This window comes from Ranitomeya variabilis, chromosome 5 (assembly GCF_051348905.1).
Source record: "Ranitomeya variabilis isolate aRanVar5 chromosome 5, aRanVar5.hap1, whole genome shotgun sequence".
In the NCBI taxonomy this organism is placed as follows: domain Eukaryota; kingdom Metazoa; phylum Chordata; class Amphibia; order Anura; family Dendrobatidae; genus Ranitomeya; species Ranitomeya variabilis.
Genome location: NC_135236.1, coordinates 576,249,252 through 576,269,312, shown reverse-complemented (window position 1 = coordinate 576,269,312; position 20,061 = coordinate 576,249,252). Strand labels below are relative to the sequence as shown.

Genomic DNA, 20,061 nt, shown 5'->3' with positions numbered 1-20,061 from the left:
AGCATGAGATGGTGCATTGTCATGCATGAAGATGATTTGGCTCCTGAAGGCACATTTCTGCTTTTTATAACATGGAGGAAAGTTGTCAGTCAGAAACTCTACAGGTCCTTCTCAAAAAATTAGCATATAGTGTTAAATTTCATTATTTACCATAATGTAATGATTACAATTAAACTTTCATATATTATAGATTCATTATCCACCAACTGAAATTTGTCAGGTCTTTTATTGTTTTAATACTGATGATTTTGGCCTACAACTCCTGATAACCCAAAAAACCTGTCTCAATAAATTAGCATATTTCAATCGTCCAATCAAATAAAAGTGTTTTTTAATAACAAACAAAAAAACCATCAAATAATAATGTTCAGTTATGCACTCAATACTTGGTCGGGAATCGTTTGGCAGAAATGACTGCTTCAATGCGGCGTGGCATGGAGGCAATCAGCCTGTGACACTGCTGAGATGTTATGGAGGCCCAGGATGCTTCAATAGCGGCCTTAAGCTCATCCAGAGTGTTGGGTCTTGCGTCTCTCAACTTTCTCTTCACAATATCCCACAGATTCTCTATGGGGTTCAGGTCAGGAGAGTTGGCAGGCCAATTGAGCACAGTAATACCATGGTCAGTAAACCATTTACCAGTGGTTTTGGCACTGTGAGCAGGTGCCAGGAAGCATGAAGTGCTCCAAAATCTCCTGATAGCTAGCTGCATTGACCCTGCCCTTGATGAAACACAGTGGACCAACACCAGCAGCTGACATGGCACCCCACACCATCACTGACTGGGTACTTGACACTGGACTTCAGGCATTTTGGCATTTCCTTCTCCCCAGTCTTCCTCCAGACTCTGGCACCTTGATTTCCGAATGACATGCAAAATTTGCTTTCATCAGAAAAAAGTACTTGGGACCACTTAGCAACAGTCCAGTGCTGCTTCTCTGTAGCCCAGGTCAGGCGCTTCTGCCGCTGTTTCTGGTTCAAAAGTGGCTTTACCTGGGGAATGCGGCACCTGTAGCCCATTTCCTGCACACACCTGTGCACGGTGGCTCTGGATGTTTCCACACCAGACTCAGTCCACTGCTTCCTCAGGTTCCCCAAGGTCTGGAATCGGTCCTTCTCCACAATCTTCCTCAGGGTCCGGTCACCTCTTCTCGTTGTACAGCGTTTTCTGCCACATTGTTTCCTTCCAACAGACTTACCATTGAGGTGCCTTGATACAGCACTCTGGGAACAGCCGATTTGTTGAGAAATTTCTTTCTGGGTCTTACCCTCTTGCTTGAGGGTGTCAATGATGGCCTTCTTGACATCTGTCAGGTCGCTAGTCTTACCCATGATGGGGGTTTTGAGTAATGAACCAGGCAGGGAGTTTTTAAAAGCCTCAGGTATCTTTTGCATGTGTTTAGAGTTAATTAGTTGATTCAGAAGATTAGGGTAATAGGTCGTTTAGAGAACCTTTTCTTGATATGCTAATTTATTGAGACAGGTTTTTTGGGTTATCAGGAGTTGTAGGCCAAAATCATCAGTATTAAAACAATAAAAGACCTGACAAATTTCAGTTGGTGGATAATGATTCTATAATATATGAAAGTTTAATTGTAATCATTACATTATGGTAAATAATGAAATTTAACACTATATGCTAATTTTTTGAGAAGGACCTGTATATACTTTGCAGAGGTCATTTTCACACCTTCAGGAACCTTAGTGGGCCATACCAGCTGTTTCTCCATGATTCCGGTCCAAAACATGACCCCTCCACCTCCTTGCTGTTGTTGAAACCTTGTTGGGACATGGTGGCCATCCAGCAACTATCCACTACTCCATCTATCTGGACCATCCGGGGTTGCTCAACACTTATCAGTAAACAAGAATGTTTGGAAATTAGTCTTCATGTATGTGTGTGCCCAATGCAACCATTTCTGCTTATGAACACTGTTTAGGGGTGGCTGAATAGTAGGTTTATGCACCACAGCAAGCCTTTGAAGGAGCCTACACCTTGAGGTTCGAGGGACTCCAGAGGCACCAGCAGCTTCAAATATCTGTTTGCTGCTTTGTAATGGCTTTTTAGCAGCTGCTCTCTTAATCCGATGAACTTGCCTGGCAGAAATCTTCCTCATTATGCCTTTATCAGCACAAACAAATCTGTGCTCAGATACAGCCACAAATCTCTTAACAGTACGATGATCACACTTAAGTTTTCGGGAAATGTCTAATGTTTTCATCCCTTCACCAAGGTATTGAACTATTTGATGCTTTTCAGCAGCAGAGAGATCCTTTTTCTTTCCCATGTTACTTGAAAACTGTGATCTGCTTAATAATGTGGAACATCATTTTTAAGTAGTTTTCCTTTAATTAGAATCACCTGGAAAACTAATTATCCCATGTGTTTAAGATTGATTTCAGTGATCCATTGAGCCCTGAGACATAATACCATCCACAAGTTTATTTGAAAAACAAATCTATTAAACCTTTATCACACCTAAATCCAATTTGCATAATAATTTGGAACACAGTGTAATTAAAACTATGTCCAGATCCGAATCCCAGTGGATTTTTTCCCTGGACAGCCTTGCCCCCAAAGGTCTGAATCATAGGCTAGAAATATACGCTTTCTAACTGGTACCTTCATCGTTTTTAGTATTAGTCTCTGTCTTATATGATTTTCCTTTTAGGTCTGCATGCCCACTTCCCATTTTTCCCCCACCTTCCTTCCCCCCTTCCCATGTTCGTTTCCCTACTCTGGAGGGAGGGTGCGGGAATGCAGTCCCCTTTTAATAGAGTATATATATATATTTTATATGGTCTGATTTTAGAAGGTTTGGTTTTAATTTGGTCACCTCAGCCACAGTCAGCCCGGGTGCATAACCCATATGGGACCATATGGCTACATAATGCACTGGGGTAGTCCCCCCCCTTTTTAGCATTTGCATTTATATTTTCTGGTTTTATCCTTATCCTTCCAGGCAGTTTCTGTTCTGAATGATAATTGTCTCCCTCTCTCTTTTTTAATTCCCCCTTTTAACCATTCCTTATTCTTTTACTTGTTATCTAATAAAGGTCGGTTCTTAGTGTTGAGCATTCCGATACCGCAAGTATCGGGTATCGGCCGATACTTGCGGGTATCGGAATTCCGATACCGAGATCCGATACTATTGTGGTATCGGGTATAGGTATCGAAACAACATTAATGTGTAAAATACAACATTAATGTGTAAAATAAAGAATTACAATAAAAAATATTGCTATACTCACCTCTCCGACGCAGCCTGGACCTCACCGAGGGAACCGGCAGTGTTCTTTGCTTAAAATGCGCGCTTTTCCTTCCTTCCGTGACGTCACGGCTTCTGATTGGTCGCGTGCCGCCCATGTGGCCGCGACGCGACCAATCACAGCAAGCCGTGACGTAATTTTCAGGTCCTTCTAGGCATTCAGTATTTTAAAATTACGTTCCGGCTTTGTGATTGGTCGCGTCGCGGTCACATGGGCGACGCGACCAATCACAAGCCGTGACGTCACGGGAGGCAGGAGACGCGCGCATTTTTAAAATTACGTCACCGCTTGTGATTGGTTGCGTGCCGCCCATGTGACCGCGAAGCGACCAATCACAGCAAGCCGTGACATAATTTCAGGTCCTGAATGCAGAAATAGGCATCAGGACCTGAAATTACATCACGGCTTGCTGTGATTGGTCGCGTCGCGGTCACATGGGTGGCACGCAACCAATCACAAGCCGTGACGTAATTTTAAAAATGCGCGCGTCTCCTGCCTCCTGTGACGTCACGGCTTGTGATTGGTCGCGTCGCCCATGTGACCGCGACGCGACCAATCACAAGCCGGAACGTAATTTTAAAATCATGAATGCCTAGAATTAGGCATTGAGGACCTGAAAATTACGTCACGGCTTGCTGTGATTGGTCGCGTCGCGGCCACATGGGCGGCACGCAACCAATCACAAGCCGTGACGTCACGGAAGGAAGTAAAAGCGCGCATTTTAAGCAAACAATGCTGCCGGTTCCCTCGGTGAGGTCCAGGCTGCATCGGAGAGGTGAGTATAGCAATATTTTTTATTTTAATTCTTTATTTTACACATTAATATGGATCCCAGGGCCTGAAGGAGAGTTTCCTCTCCTTCAGACCCTGGGAACCATCAGGAATACCGTCCGATACTTGAGTCCCATTGACTTGTATTGGTATCGGGTATCGGTATCGGATTAGATCCGATACTTTGCCGGTATCGGCCGATACTTTCCGATACCGATACTTTCAAGTATCGGACGGTATCGCTCAACACTAATGGCGACACTTCTTGGAGGGGTTGGTACATCAGGTAACTGTTATTACCGATCATAAGAATCTGCTGTATTTGGAGTCAGCCAAGCGTCTGTCCCTCAAGCAGGCTCACTGGGCATTGTTTTTCACGCGGTTCAATTTTGTTGTCACTTATAGACCGGGGTCTAAAAACATTAAGGCGGATGCTCTGTCCAGGTGTTTACGGGGGGAGAACCTCGGGAGGATCCAGTACCCATCCTCCAAAAGGGTGTTGTGGTTTCGGCTCTCACTACCGAGGTTGAGGCTGAGATTGCCGAGGCTCAGGAGGAGGTACCATCTGAGCTTGCCATCAACAAATCTTTTGTACCGGTTCATCTACGCTTAAAGGTTTTGGCGGAGCATCATGATGCTGTCCTGGCTGGCCACCCAGGGGTTAGAGGTACCTTGGAGTTGGTGTCATGTCGGTTTTGGTGGCCCAAGATCCGACAGGATGTGGTCTCATACGTGTCAGCTTGTACCACGTGTGCTAGGGCTAAGACGACCGCTCCCGTCCTGTTGGCACAATACTTCCTCTTGAGGTACCTAGTAAGCCGTGGACGGAAATCTCCATGGATTTCTCTTGTGAATTCCGCTCTTGGGCTCCCTCCGGTGGTTGTAAGTGGCACTTTTGTGAGTTCTGCTCTTGGGCTCCCTCCGTTGGATTTAAGTGGAAGTGCTGTTCCTTGGATTTAGCAGTCAGCAGCTGCTTCCACTGATCGTTTATTCTGGCTCGGCTATTTATCCTGGCTCTATCCTTCAGCCAGTGCCAGTTGTCAATGGTTCCTGGTTGGATTCACATCTCTGCTAGGATTTCCCTGATATTCTGACCAGTTCAGCAAAGATAAGTCCTTGCTTTGTTCTTTTGCAGTCCACTTGTTGTGGACTTAATCTTTCTGCACTTTCTATGTTTTTTCTAGTCCAGCTTGTCTCTATGGATTTATTCAGTTAAGCTGGAAGCTCTGGGAAGCAGATTTACCCTCCACACCTTTAGTCAGGTGTGGAGATTTTGTAAACTCTGTGGTGGATTTTTCTAGTTTTTAATACTGACCGCACAGTATTCTGTCCTGTTCTATCTATCTAGCTAGACTGGCCTCCTTTGCTACACCCTGTTTTCATTCTGCGTATGTCATTTCCCTCTCCACTCACAGTCATTATTTGTGGGGGGCTGTCCTATTCTTTGGGGATTTTCTCTGAGGCAAGATAGCTTTCCTGTTTCTATCTTTAGGGGCAGTTAGTCCTCCGGCTATGACGAGATGTCTAGGGAGTGACAGGAACATCCCACGGCTACTTCTAGTGTTGTGTTAAGCTCAGGAACTGCGGTCAGTACAGGTACCACCTCCTCCAGAGCACGTCCCATGTTGCTCCTAAACCACCAGTTCATAACAGTACAACTGGCCAAAAATGATTTAAATGCATCTCAAAAGAAGGAAAAAAGGAAAATTTTGAGCCATTTTTTTTTCTGCAGTCTGTTTTGTCTTTTTTTTCCTCTTAATCTTTGGGTGGTTCAGGATTTTGGCGCTGGCATGGATGTTCAGGGTTTGTTTTCTCGTGTGGATCAACTTGCTGCAAGAGTACAGAGTATCCAAAATTATGTTGTCCAGACTCCTGATTTGTTTTTTGGGGACAGATCCAAGTTTCTGAACTTTAAAAATAACTGCAAATTGTTTTTTGCTTTGAAACCCCGTTCCTCTGGTGATCCCATTCAGCAGGTTAAAATCGTCATCTCTCTGCTGCGTGGTGACCCTCGGGACTGGGCATTCTCCCTTGAATCAGGGGATCCGGCATTGCTTAATGTAGACGCATTTTTTCAAGCGCTCGGATTATTGTATGACAAATCTAATTCTGTGGATCATGCAGAAAAAACCTTGTTGGCCCTATGTCAGGGTCAGGAAGCGGCAGAATTAAACTGCCAGAAATTTAGGAAATGGTCTGTGCTCACTAAATGGAATGAGGGTGCTCTGGCCGCAATTTTCAGAAAGGGTCTTTCTGAAGCCCTGAAAGATGTTATGGTGGGGTTCCCCACGCCTGCTGGTTTGAGCGAATCTATGTCTCTAGCAATTAAGATTGATTTAAGATTGATCGGCGCCTGCACGAGCGCAAAGTTGTGCACCATATGGCAGTGTCCTCTGAGCGGAGTCCTGAGCCTATGCAATGTGATAGGATTTTGACTAGAGCAGATTGGCAGGGATTCAGACGTCAGAATGGGCTGTGTTTTTACTGTGGTGATTCTGCTCATGTTATTTCTGATTGCCCTAAGCGTACTAAGAGGGTCGCCAGGTCTGTTACCATCATTACCGTACAGCCTAAATTTCTCTTATCTGTGACCCTGATTTGCTCATTATCATCCTTTTCTGTCATGGCATTTGTGGATTCAGGCGCTGCCCTGAACTTAATGGACTTGGAATTCGCCAGGCGCTGTGGTTTTTCCTTGCAGCCTTTGCAGAGCCCTATTCCTTTGAGGGGGATTGATGCTACACCGTTGGCAAAGAATAAACCTCAGTATTGGACTCAGCTGACCATGTGCATGGCTCCAGCACATCAGGAAGATTGCCGTTTTCTGGTGTTGCATAACTTGCATGATGTTGTTGTACTGGGTTTTCCATGGTTACAGGAACATAATCCGGTGCTGGATTGGAAATCTATGTCTGTGACTAGTTGGGGTTGTGAAGGGGTACATTGTGACGTTCCTTTGATGTCAATTTCCTCTTCCCCCTCTTCTAATTTGTTTGCTTGGATTAAGGGGGCTGGTTGGTTTACTAAGATTGACCTTTGAGGGGCATATAATCTTGTTCGTATTAAACTGGGTGACGAATGGAAAACTGCATTTAATATGCCCGAAGGCCATTTTGAGTACCTTGTGATGCCTTTCGGGCTTTCTAATGCTCCTTCTGTATTTCAGTCCTTCATGCATGATATTTTCCGCAATTATCTGGATAAATTCATGATTGTGTATTTGGATGATATTTAGATTTTTTCCGATGATTGGGAGTCTCATGTGAAGCAGGTCAGGATGGTATTCCAGATCCTTCGTGATAATGCTTTATTTGTGAAGGGGTCTAAGTGCCTATTTAGAGTTCAGAAGGTCTCTTTTTTGGGTTTTATTTTTTCTCCCTCATCTATAGAAATGGATCCTGTTAAGGTCCAAGCCATTCATGACTGGATTCAACCCACATCGGTGAAGAGCCTTGAGAAATTTTTGGGCTTTGCTCATTTTTATCGCCGTTTCATTGCCAACTTTTCCAGTGTGGTTAAGCCCCTGACCAATTTGACGAAGAAAGGCGCTTAGGTGACGAATTGGTCCTCTGTGGCTGTTGAGGCCTTTCAGGAGCTTAAACGCCGATTTACTTCTGCCCCTGTGTTGCGTCAGCCGGATGTTTCTCTTCCTTTTCAGGTTGAGGTTGACGCTTCGGAGATTGGGGCAGGGGCCGTTTTGTCTCAGAGGAATTCTGATGGTTCTTTGATGAAACTGTGTGCTTTTTTTTTCCAGAAAGTTTTCGCCTGGGGAGCGCAATTATGACGTTGGTAATCGGGAGTTGTTGGCTACGAAGTGGGCATTTGAGGAGTGGCGACATTGGCTTGAGGGAGCCAAGCACCGCGTTGTGGTCTTGACCGATCATAAGAATCTGGTTTACCTCGAGTCGGCCAAGCGGCTGAACCCTAGACAGGCTCGATGGTCCCTGTTTTTCTCCCGTTTTGATTTTGTGGTCTCGTATCTTCCGGGATCTAAGAATGTTAAGGCTGATGCCCTCTCTAGGAGTTTTTTGCCTGATTCTCCTGGAGTCCTTGAGCCGGTTGGCATTCTTAAAGAAGGGGTAATTCTTTCTGCCATCTCCCCTGATTTGCGGCGGGTGCTTCAGGAATTTCAGGCTGATAAACCTGACCGCTGTCCTGTGGGGAAGCTGTTTGTTCCTGATAGATGGACTAGTAAGGTAATTTCTGAGGTTCATTGTTCAGTGTTGGCTGGTCATCCTGGGATTTTTGGTACCAGAGATTTGGTTGCTAGGTCCTTTTGGTGAATATCTCACAGAACATCAATAAACGTGTCCTACTTATATCTGTTCACCGTATATGACACTATAACAAATGCTATAAATAACACCGATAAAACTTAACATTTATTAATTTAGATAATAATAAAATTTACAACATACACGACCTAAAAACATATATGACTGCTATCAAAGATACAAGGTGCACACGTTCCCTATGGGACCAACTATCTGTTTCCTACCTTGCAGCGGAGGTTGGCACCCTATAAGACCTGCGCATTGGCGCCCCCGCTCACCGTCGACTAACCCCAACTGACCCTGTTGGGCCCTATCGTGAGGAAAATACACTATCAGCAGACCTTACAGACAGACAAGACAAAACATAAATAGAAAAAGTCACTTAGGGGAATATTGCACTCAATAAAGAGATACTATTGCACTTTTGATTCAGTGCAAAGGACGTGCAACGAGTACTGACTCGTATATCGTATTGCACAATCTGAGCCTAGGCTGCACCTATATATTCACCCTACCTGCCTGCGGGGGTTGGCACCCTACAATCCTGCGCAAATGGCGCCCCCGCTCTAGTCGTCTTTCCCTATTAAACCCTCAAATAGGTATAGGATTGTCATATAATGGCAGGCGGGATAAAGTGTAATAACATAGTGCAGGCAAAATAAAAGTGCAAAAAATAGTGCATATAAAGTGCAGCAATTGCCGTTAACCCCGTGACTTAAGGTATGACCAAGTATGTAAGAGCATTAAATTATGCCTAGCTGACAGAGACCGGCAGGTGCTGGATGGACACTGCTCCCCACTGTGCGAGAGGTTTTATCGCTCCTTAGAACATAGTCAGATAAGTTACTATTTTGTTCAGTTATGATATGGGTATGTCTCCTGATGAACCTACAAAGGGGAAACGCGTCGAGCAAAGCATACTCAAGGCTATAAGCTAGGCATAATTTAATGCTCTTACATACTTGGTCATACCTTAAGTCACGGGGTTAACGGCAATTGCTGCACTTTATATGCACTATTTTTTGCACTTTTATTTTGCCTGCACTATGTTATTACACTTTATCCCGCCTGCCATTATATGACAATCCTATACCTATTTGAGGGTTTAATAGGGAAAGACGACTAGAGCGGGGGCGCCATTTGCGCAGGATTGTAGGGTGCCAACCCCCGCAGGCAGGTAGGGTGAATATATAGGTGCAGCCTAGGCTCAGATTGTGCAATACGATATACGAGTCAGTACTCGTTGCACGTCCTTTGCACTGAATCAAAAGTGCAATAGTATCTCTTTATTGAGTGCAATATTCCCCTAAGTGACTTTTTCTATTTATGTTTTGTCTTGTCTGTCTGTAAGGTCTGCTGATAGTGTATTTTCCTCACGATAGGGCCCAACAGGGTCAGTTGGGGTTAGTCGACGGTGAGCGGGGGCGCCAATGCGCAGGTCTTATAGGGTGCCAACCTCCGCTGCAAGGTAGGAAACAGATAGTTGGTCCCATAGGGAACGTGTGCACCTTGTATCTTTGATAGCAGTCATATATGTTTTTAGGTCGTGTATGTTGTAAATTTTATTATTATCTAAATTAATAAATGTTAAGTTTTATCGGTGTTATTTATAGCATTTGTTATAGTGTCATATACGGTGAATAGGTCCTTTTGGTGGCCTTCCTTGTCGCGGGATGTGCGTTCTTTTGTGCAGTCCTGTGGGACTTGTGCCCAGGCCAAGCCTTGCTGTTCCCGCGCTAGTGGGTTGCATTTGCCTTTGCCGGTCCCTGAGAGGCCCTGGACGCATATTTCTATGGATTTTATTTTGGATCTTCCTGTTTCCCAGAAGATGTCTGTTATCTGGGTGGTTTGTGACTGGTTCTCTAAAATGGTCCATTTGGTACCTTTGCCTAAACTGCCTTCCTCCTCTGATTTGGTTCCATTGTTTTTTCAGCATGTGGTTCGTTTGCATGGCATTCCGGAGAATATTGTGTCTGACAGACGTTCCCAGTTTGTTTCTAGATTTTGGCGGGCCTTTTGTGCTAGGATGGGCATTGATTTGTCTTTTTCTTCGGCGTTCCATCCTCAGACAAATGGCCAAACTGAGCGAACTAATCAGACCTTGGAAACCTATTTGAGATGCTTTGTGTCTGCTGATCAGGATGATTGGGTGGCTTTCTTGCCGTTGGCCGAGTTTGCCCTTAATAATCGGGCTAGTTCGGCTACTTTGGTTTCGCCTTTCTTTTGTAATTTTGGTTTTCATCCTCATTTTTCTTCGGGGCAGGTTGAGCCTTCTGATTGTCCTGGTGTGGATTCTGTGGTGGACAGGTTACAGCAGATTTGGATTCATGTGGTAGACAATTTGACGTTGTCTCAGGAAAAGGCTCAACGTTTTGCTAACCGCCGTCGATGTGTTGGTCCCCGGCTTCGGGTGGGGGATTTAGTCTGGTTATCTTATCGTCATGTTCCTATGAAGGTTTCTTCCCCTAAGTTCAAACCTCGGTTTATTGGTCCTTATAAGATTTCTGAGATTATCAATCCGGTATCTTTTCGTTTGGCCCTTCCAGCCTCTTTTGCCATCCATAATGTTTTCCATAGATCTTTGTTGCGGAGATATGTGCTGCCCGCTGTTCCCTCTGTTGATCCTCCTGCCCCGGTGTTGGTTGATGGGGAGTTGGAATATGTGGTGGAGAAAATTTTGGATTCTCATTTTTCGAGGCGGAGGCTTCAGTATCTCGTCAAGTGGAAGGGTTATGGCCAGGAGGATAATTCTTGGGTTGTTGCCTCCGATGTCCATGCCACCGATTTGGTTCGTGCCTTTCACTTGGCTCGTCCTGATCGGCCTGGGGGCTCTGGTGAGGGTTCGGTGACCCCTCCTCAAGGGGGGGTACTGTTGTGAATTCCGCTCTTGGGCTCCCTCCGGTGGTTGTAAGTGGCACTTTTGTGAGTTCTGCTCTTTGGCTCCCTCCGGTGGATTTAAGTGGAACTGCTGTTCCTTGGATTTAGCAGTCAGCAGCTGCTTCCACTGATCGTTTATTCTGGCTCAGCTATTTATCCTGGCTCTATCCTTCAGCCAGTGCCAGCTGTCAATGGTTCCTGGTTGGATTCACATCTCTGCTAGGATTTCCCTGATATTCTGACCAGTTCAGCAAAGAAAAGTCCTTGCTTTGTTCTTTTGCAGTCCACTTGTTGTGGACTTAATCTTTCTGCACTTTCTTTGTTTTTTCTAGTCCAGCTTGTCTCTATGGATTTATTCAGTTAAGCTGGAAGCTCTGGGAAGCAGATTTACCCTCCACACCTTTAGTCAGGTGTGGAGATTTTGTAAACTCTGTGGTGGATTTTTCTAGTTTTTAATACTGACCGCACAGTATTCTGTCCTGTTCTATCTATCTAGCTAGACTGGCCTCCTTTGCTACACCCTGTTTTCATTCTGCATATGTCATTTCCCTCTCCACTCACAGTCAATATTTGTGGGGGGCTGTCCTATCCTTTGGGGATTTTCTCTGAGGCAAGATAGCTTTCCTGTTTCTATCTTTAGGGGCAGTTAGTCCTCCGGCTGTGACGAGATGACTAGGGAGTGACAGGAACATCCCACGGCTACTTCTAGTGTTGTGTTAAGCTCAGGAACTGCGGTCAGTACAGGTACCACCTCCTTCAGAGCACGTCCCATGTTGCTCCTAAACCACCAGTTCATAACAGATTTCATCACGGATTTGCCCTCCTCAGCTGGAACACTGTCATCTTGGTGATTGTTGATCGGTTTTCTAAAATGTCACACTTCGTGTCTTTGCCTTCATTGCCTAACGCTAAGACTCTGGCTCAGGTATTTGTGCAGGAGGTGGTCAGACTTCATGGGGTTCCGTCTGACATCGTTTCTGATAGGGGGTCTCAGTTTGTGGCAAAATTTTGGAAAGCATTTTGCTCACGGCTGGGGATCAAGTTGTCTCATTCTTCGGCGTTTCATCCTCAGTCAAATGGTCAGAAGGAGCGTATGAACCAAAATTTGGAACAGTACTTATGCTGCTTTGTCTCTGATAACCAGGAGGAGTGGTCTACCTTTCTTCCTTTGGCTGAGTTTGCTGTTATGACCCCAATGGCAGAGGGTCTCAGGAATTAATACCAAGTCTGCAAACACAAAAAAACAGCTCATAGAGCAGTGGTAACTGGGCTGACAATATATCTAATCCTAGCACCACAAATAGAAGTAGCCGGGGAACGTGCCTACGTTGGTTCTAGACGTCTCGCGCCAGCCGGTGAACTAACTAACCCTAGAAGGGAAAATAAAGACCTTTCTTGCCTCCAGAGAAAAGACCCCAAAAGTTGGATACAAGCCCCCAACAAATAACAACGGTGAGGTAAGAGGAAAAGACAAACATAAGAATGAGCTAGGTATTTAGCAAAGAGAGGCCCACTAGCTAATAGCAGAATATAGTAAGATGACTTATATGGTCAGCAAAAACCCTATTAAAATATCCACGCTGGATATTCAAGAACCCCCGAACCGTCTAACGGCCGGGGGGAGAACATCAGCCCCCTAGAGCTTCCAGCAAGGTCAGAAATCACATTTAGTACAAGCTGGACAAAAATAGTAGCAAAGCAAGTAACTCAAAAAACAAAGAAGCAAGACTTAGCTTAATTTTGCAAGAGCCAGGACCAGCAGACAGGAGCAACAGAAGGATCTGATTACAACGATGCCAGGCACTGGACTAAGGATCCAGGAAGTTAATATAGCGACACCCCTGGACTAACGACCCAGGTGAGTGCCAAACAGAAAAAAGACAATCCCAGAGTCATACCACTAGTGACCACAAGAGGGAGCCAAAAAGTCTAATTCACAACAGTACCCCCCCCTTAAGGAGGGGTCACCGAACCCTCACCAAGACCACCAGGGCGATCAGGATGAGCAGCGTGAAAGGCACGAACTAAATCGGCCGCATGCACATCAGAGGCAACCACCCAGGAATTATCCTCCTGACCATAGCCCTTCCACTTGACCAGATACTGAAGCCTCCGCCTGGGGAGACGAGAATCCAAGATCTTCTCCACCACGTACTCCAATTCGCCCTCAACCAACACCGGAGCAGGAGGCTCAACAGAAGGAACCACAGGTACAACGTACCGCCGCAACAAAGACCTATGGAACACGTTGTGAATGGCAAACGACACAGGAAGATCCAAGCGAAAGGACACAGGATTAAGGATTTCCAATATCTTGTAAGGACCGATGAAGCGAGGCTTAAATTTAGGAGAGGAGACCTTCATAGGAACAAATCGAGAAGACAGCCATACCAAATCCCCAACATGAAGTCGGGGACCCACACCGCGGCGGCGGTTGGGAAAACGCTGAGCCTTCTCTTGTGACAACTTTAAGTTGTCCACCACATGATTCCAGATCTGCTGCAACCTATCCACCACCGAATCTACCCCAGGACAGTCAGAAGGCTCCACATGTCCCGAGGAAAAACGAGGATGGAAACCAGAGTTGCAGAAAAATGGCAAAACCAATGTAGCGGAACTAGCCCGATTATTAAGGGCAAACTCAGCCAATGGCAAGAAGGTCACCCAATCATCCTGATCCGCAGAAACAAAACACCTCAAATAAGCCTCCAGAGTCTGATTAGTTCGCTCCGTTTGTCCATTAGTCTGAGGATGAAAGGCAGACGAAAACGACAACTCAATGCCCATCCTAGCACAAAAGGATCGCCAGAACCTGGAAACAAACTGGGATCCTCTGTCAGACACAATATTCTCAGGAATGCCGTGTAAACGAACCACATTCTGAAAGAACACAGGAACCAGATCGGAAGAGGAAGGCAGCTTAGGCAAAGGTACCAAATGGACCATCTTAGAAAAGCGATCACATACCACCCAGATGACAGACATGCCCTGAGACACTGGGAGATCTGAAATGAAATCCATGGAAATGTGTGTCCAAGGCCTCTTCGGGACAGGCAAGGGCAAGAGCAACCCGCTGGCACGCGAACAGCAAGGCTTAGCTCGAGCACAAGTCCCACAGGACTGCACAAACGACCGCACATCCCGTGACAAGGAAGGCCACCAAAAGGACCTAGCCACCAGATCTCTGGTGCCAAAAATTCCCGGATGCCCTGCCAACACCGAGGAATGAACTTTGGAAATGACTCTGCTGGTCCACTTATCAGGAACAAACAGTCTGTCAGGTGGACAAGAGTCAGGTCTACCAGCCTGAAATCTCTGCAACACACGTCGCAAATCCGGAGAAATGGCTGACAAGATAACTCCCTCTTTAAGAATACCAACTGGTTCTGCGACTCCCGGAGAGTCAGGCACAAAGCTCCTTGAAAGAGCATCAGCCTTCACATTCTTTGAACCTGGTAAATACGAGACCACAAAGTCAAAACGGGAGAAAAACAATGACCAGCGGGCCTGTCTAGGATTCAGGCGTTTAGCAGACTCGAGATACATCAAATTTTTGTGATCAGTCAAGACCACCACACGATGCTTAGCACCCTCGAGCCAATGATGCCACTCCTCAAATGCCCACTTCATGGCCAACAACTCCCGATTGCCAACATCATAATTCCGCTCAGCAGGCGAAAACTTCCTCGAGAAAAAGGCACAAGGTCTCATCACAGAGCAACCAGGGCCTCTCTGCGACAAAACGGCCCCTGCCCCAATCTCAGAAGCATCCACTTCAACCTGAAAGGGAAGTGAGACATCAGGCTGGCACAAAACAGGCGCCGAAGTAAACCGGCACTTCAACTCCTGGAAAGCCTCCACGGCTGCAGGAGCCCAGTTAGCAACATCAGAACCTTTCTTGGTCATATCCGTCAAAGGTTTAGCAATGCTAGAAAAATTAGCAATAAAACGACGGTAGAAGTTAGCAAAACCCAAGAACTTCTGAAGACTCTTAACTGACGTGGGTTGAGTCCAATCATGAATAGCACGTACCTTGACTGGGTCCATCTCCACTGCAGAAGGGGAAAAAATAAACCCCAAAAAGGGAACCTTCTGTACTCCAAAGAGACACTTTGAGCCCTTAACAAATAAAGCATTCTCACGCAAAACCTGAAACACCATCCTGACCTGCTCTACATGCGAGTCCCAGTCATCAGAAAAAAACAGAATATCATCCAGATAAACGATCATAAATTTATCCAGATACTTCCGGAAAATATCATGCATAAAGGACTGAAACACTGAAGGAGCATTAGAGAGCCCAAAAGGCATCACCAAGTACTCAAAATGACCTTCGGGCGTATTAAACGCGGTTTTCCATTCATCTCCTCGCTTAATGCGCACAAGGTTGTACGCACCACGAAGATCTATCTTGGTGAACCACTTGGCACCTTTAATTCGGGCAAACAAGTCTGACAACAGAGGCAAAGGATACTGAAATTTAACATGATTTTATTCAAAAGCCGATAGTCAATACAAGGTCTCAAAGATCCGTCCTTCTTGGCCACAAAAAAGAATCCCGCACCAAGAGGGGAAGAGGAAGGACGGATATGCCCCTTCTCCAGAGATTCCTTGATATACGAACGCATTGCGGTATGCTCAGGTACAGACAGATTAAATAGTCTTCCCTTAGGAAATTTGCTACCTGGAATCAAATCTATGGCACAGTCACAGTCCCTATGAGGAGGCAGAACACTGAACCTGGACTCGCTGAACACATCCTGATAATCAGACAAATACTCAGGAACTTCCGAAGGAGTAGAGGAAGCAATAGACACCGGCGGGGAATCACCATGAATACCCTGACAGCCCCAACTTGACACAGACATTGCCTTCCAATCCAAGACTGGATTATGAGTCTGTAACCATGGCAAACCCAAAACGACCAAATCATGCATTTTATGCAGAACAAGAAAACGAATCACCTCCCGATGTTCAGGAGTCATGCACATGGTTACCTGTGTCCAAAACTGCGGTTTATTTTCCGCCAATGGCGTAGCATCAATACCCCTCAGAGGGATAGGATTAACCAACGGCTCAAGAACAAAACCACAGCGCTTGGCAAATGACAGATCCATAAGACTCAGGGCAGCACCTGAATCCACAAACGCCATAACAGGGTAAGAGGACAATGAGCAAATTAAAGTCACAGACAAAATAAATTTAGGTTGCAAATTACCAATGGCGACAGGACTAGCAACCCTTGTTAGGCGTTTAGAGCATGCTGATATAACATGTGTAGAATCACCACAGTAAAAACACAACCCATTCTGACGTCTATGATTTTTCCGCTCATTTCTGGTCTGAATTCTATCACATTGCATCAAATCAGGTGTTTGTTTAGACAACACCACCAGAGGATTAGTGGTTTTGCGCTCCCGCAAACGCTGGTCAATTTGAATAGCCAGCGCCATGGAATCATTCAGACTTGTAGGAATGGAGAAACCCACCATCACATTCTTAATGGCTTCAGAAAGGCCATTTCTGAAGTTTGCGGCCAGAGCACACTCATTCCACTGAGTAAGCACGGACCATTTCCGAAATTTTTGGCAATACACTTCAGCTTCATCCTGGCCCTGAGAAATAGCCAGCAAGGCTTTTTCTGCCTGAACCTCAAGATTGGGTTCCTCGTAAAGCAATCCGAGCGCCAGAAAAAACGCATCAATATTTGCCAATGCCGGATCTCCTGGCGCTAGCGAGAAAGACCAATCCTGAGGGTCGCCCCGTAAAAAAGAGATAACAATTTTAACTTGCTGAACTGAGTCTCCAGATGAACGGAGTCTCAGAGATAGAAACAATTTACAATTATCCCTGAAATTCCTAAACTTAAATCGGTCTCCAGAAAACAGTTCAGGAATAGGTATTTTAGGTTCAGACAAAGGACTACTGGTAACAAAATCTTGTATGCTTTGCACACGAGCAGCAAGCTGGTCCACACTTGTAATCAAGGTCTGGACATTCATGTCTGCAGCAAGCTCAAGCCACTCAGAGGTAAAGGGGAGGAAGAGAGGAAAAAAAAAATTCAGAATCTCCTTTCTTATATCCTACTTCTGCAATGCATTAAACATTCAATGTTGGCCTGGCATACTGTTATGACCCCAATGGCAGAGGGTCTCAGGAATAAATACAAAGTCTGCAAACACAAAAAACCAGCTCATAGGGCAGTGGTAACTGGGCTGACCATATATCTAATCCTAGCACCACAAATAGAAGTAGCCGGGGAACGTGCCTACGTTGGTTCTAGACGTCTCGCGCCAGCCGGAGAACTAACTAACCCTAGAAGGGAAAAGAAAGACCTTTCTTGCTTCCAGAGAAAAGACCCCAAAAGTTGGATACAAGCCCCCAACAAATAACAACGGTGAGGTAAGAGGAAAAGACAAACATAAGAATGAGCTAGGTATTTAGCAAAGAGAGGCCCACTAGCTAATAGCAGAATATAGTAAGATGACTTATATGGTCAGCAAAAACCCTATTAAAATATCCACGCTGGATATTCAAGAACCCCCGAACCATCTAATGGCCGGGGGGAGAACACCAGCCACCTAGAGCTTCCAGCAAGGTCAGAAATCACATTTAGTACAAGCTGGACAAAAATAGTAGCAAAGCAAGTAACTCAAAAAACAAAGAAGCAAGACTTAGCTTAATTTTGCAAGAGCCAGGACCAGCAGACAGGAGCAACAGAAGGATCTGATTACAACGATGCCAGGCACTGGACTAAGGATCCAGGAAGTTAATATAGCGACACCCCTGGACTAACGACCCAGGTGAGTGCCAAACAGAAAAAAGACAATCCCAGAGTCATACCACTAGTGACCACAAGAGGGAGCCAAAAAGTCTAATTCACAACAGTTTGCCATCAATAATCACCGCCAGGAGTCGTCTGCGGAGTCTCTGTTTTTTTGTGTTTACGGGCTACATCCTCAATTTTGTACTTTAAGTCAGAGGGGCTCTTCCGGCGTTCCGGAGGAGGAACAGTTAGGAGCACAACTGTCATCAGTCTGGAGGAGAGTTAAACAGCACCTGTTGAGTGTGGGTGCTAGGTACAAACATGTGGCTGACAGTAGGCGTGTGCCAGGTCTGGACCTGAGTGTGGATGACTGGGTGTGGTTATCCACAAAAAACATAAGACTCAAAATACCATCCCTTAAATTGGGTCCACGGTTTATTGGTCCATTTAGGGTCACTGCCGTCATTAACCCAGTAGCGTACCGATTGGAGCTCCCTACGGTGTATAAGATACACATCGTGTTCCACAGGTCTCTTCTAAAGAAGGTGGTGGGTTCTGTGGACGTGGCGCCTATGCCACCTCCAGTCTTAGTGGATGGTAATTTGGAGTTTGAAGTCTCCAAGTTGGTTGACTCTCGTGTAGTGCGCCACACTTTACAGTACTTGGTACACTGGCGTGGTTATGGGCCTGAGGAGAAGTCCTAGGTACCAGCCTCGGACATTCATGCGGATCGGCTGGTCAGGTTTTTTCATCGTAGCCAGGTCCTATAAGCCGTCAGGGCCCTGGGGTCCCTCGTAGAAGGCGGGGTACTGTCATGTCGGACGCTGTTCAGACCAGGTCGTTCGACAGACAGCGGTAATTCCTCTTTTGACCACTATTTGCTCATTGGCGTCGGCTAGATTCTATCTAGCTGTTCCAGGGTTAATTTACCTGATCCTCGGATTGGAAGCTGGGCCATGCCCATTGCCTCTAAATAGCTCTCCTGATCATTGGGCGTCGCCGATTATAGCTTCTGTCTTGTGCGTTGTTATCTTGGTCAGGAGTGGAGAGCTGGTTGCTGGAGAGTTGTTGCTGGTGGTGTATTTTCCTTTGTCTTATTTACTCCTTCCTATATTTTTATTTATTTTTCCCTGCACATTTATAGTGTATTCCTGAGTGTCTGCGGTGTGGTGTATATTTTCCTTTATCCTTGTCTGTGCTAACTGTGGGTATTGGTGAATTACATCTTCACTGGGTGGTGGGCGGAGGTTTTCAGCCTAGGGTTGAAACAGGAGACAGGGCGAGGGTCGAGGCCTGGACATGCACACCATCAGTGTAAACTCCAGGTAGAGGGTCAGTCCGGATTTCCCTAGTCTGAGGGAAATTGCAGGGGCCCGGGTTATTAGCTCTCACTCACCTTGTCTCCCTGTGACAACCATTCAGTTTCCATTCAAGTTCTCATGATTGATAAGGGCCACAGCAGTCAGACCCCAGCCACCAGAGAGTTATCCCCTATTCTTCGGATAAGATACAACTTTCCCACTTGAGACCACCCCTTTAACTAAACAAAATTCAACAAAAGGTAGGGGTTGTCACAGCCACATAAAAAGTTTTTTATATATTCGTTTTGTTTTGTTTTTTCTTTTAAAGAAAAATGGTTACATAGAAAACTATCCCATTTTTTTTAAAGGCTAATTTTGGAATCATCAGTGTCAAATGTTCCATTTGATAAAAATGTTCTAGCGATAGTAAAGTCTACCCAATCTGAGGTATAGCTATTTACATATCTAGAAATACTTACATAATCAGAGCTATTCAGATCTCATAAATGTAGACCGATCTATGACTCAAGAGTGGCAAGAGGAGATCTATAAAGTCTCCTGTTGAAATACAGCCCAAGGACCTAATATTTGTATGTTTATACTCATATAAAGACAACTGACACATTACTTTGCAAGCTGACAGCTTAAATGCCCCTATTACACTATGTTTACAATCCTACTTCCAGGCATCAGAAGCAATATTCTTTCAATCATAGCAGCATCTGAAGAAAACATTGCGCTTGATGTACCATTTCCAGTCTAAAGTCAAAACAATATATAGATGAGTGGCAAACTGCTGTGA

At 45.4% G+C, this 20,061-nt stretch overlaps 1 protein-coding gene across 7 annotated transcripts in view; it reads right to left on the bottom strand.

Annotated features, from left to right (window-relative positions):
- The window catches only part of LOC143776520 (teneurin-2-like), a 3,926,626-nt gene that overhangs the window by 3,278,255 nt on the left and 628,310 nt on the right, over positions 1–20,061 (bottom strand). The gene's annotated exons all lie outside the window — the stretch shown is intronic.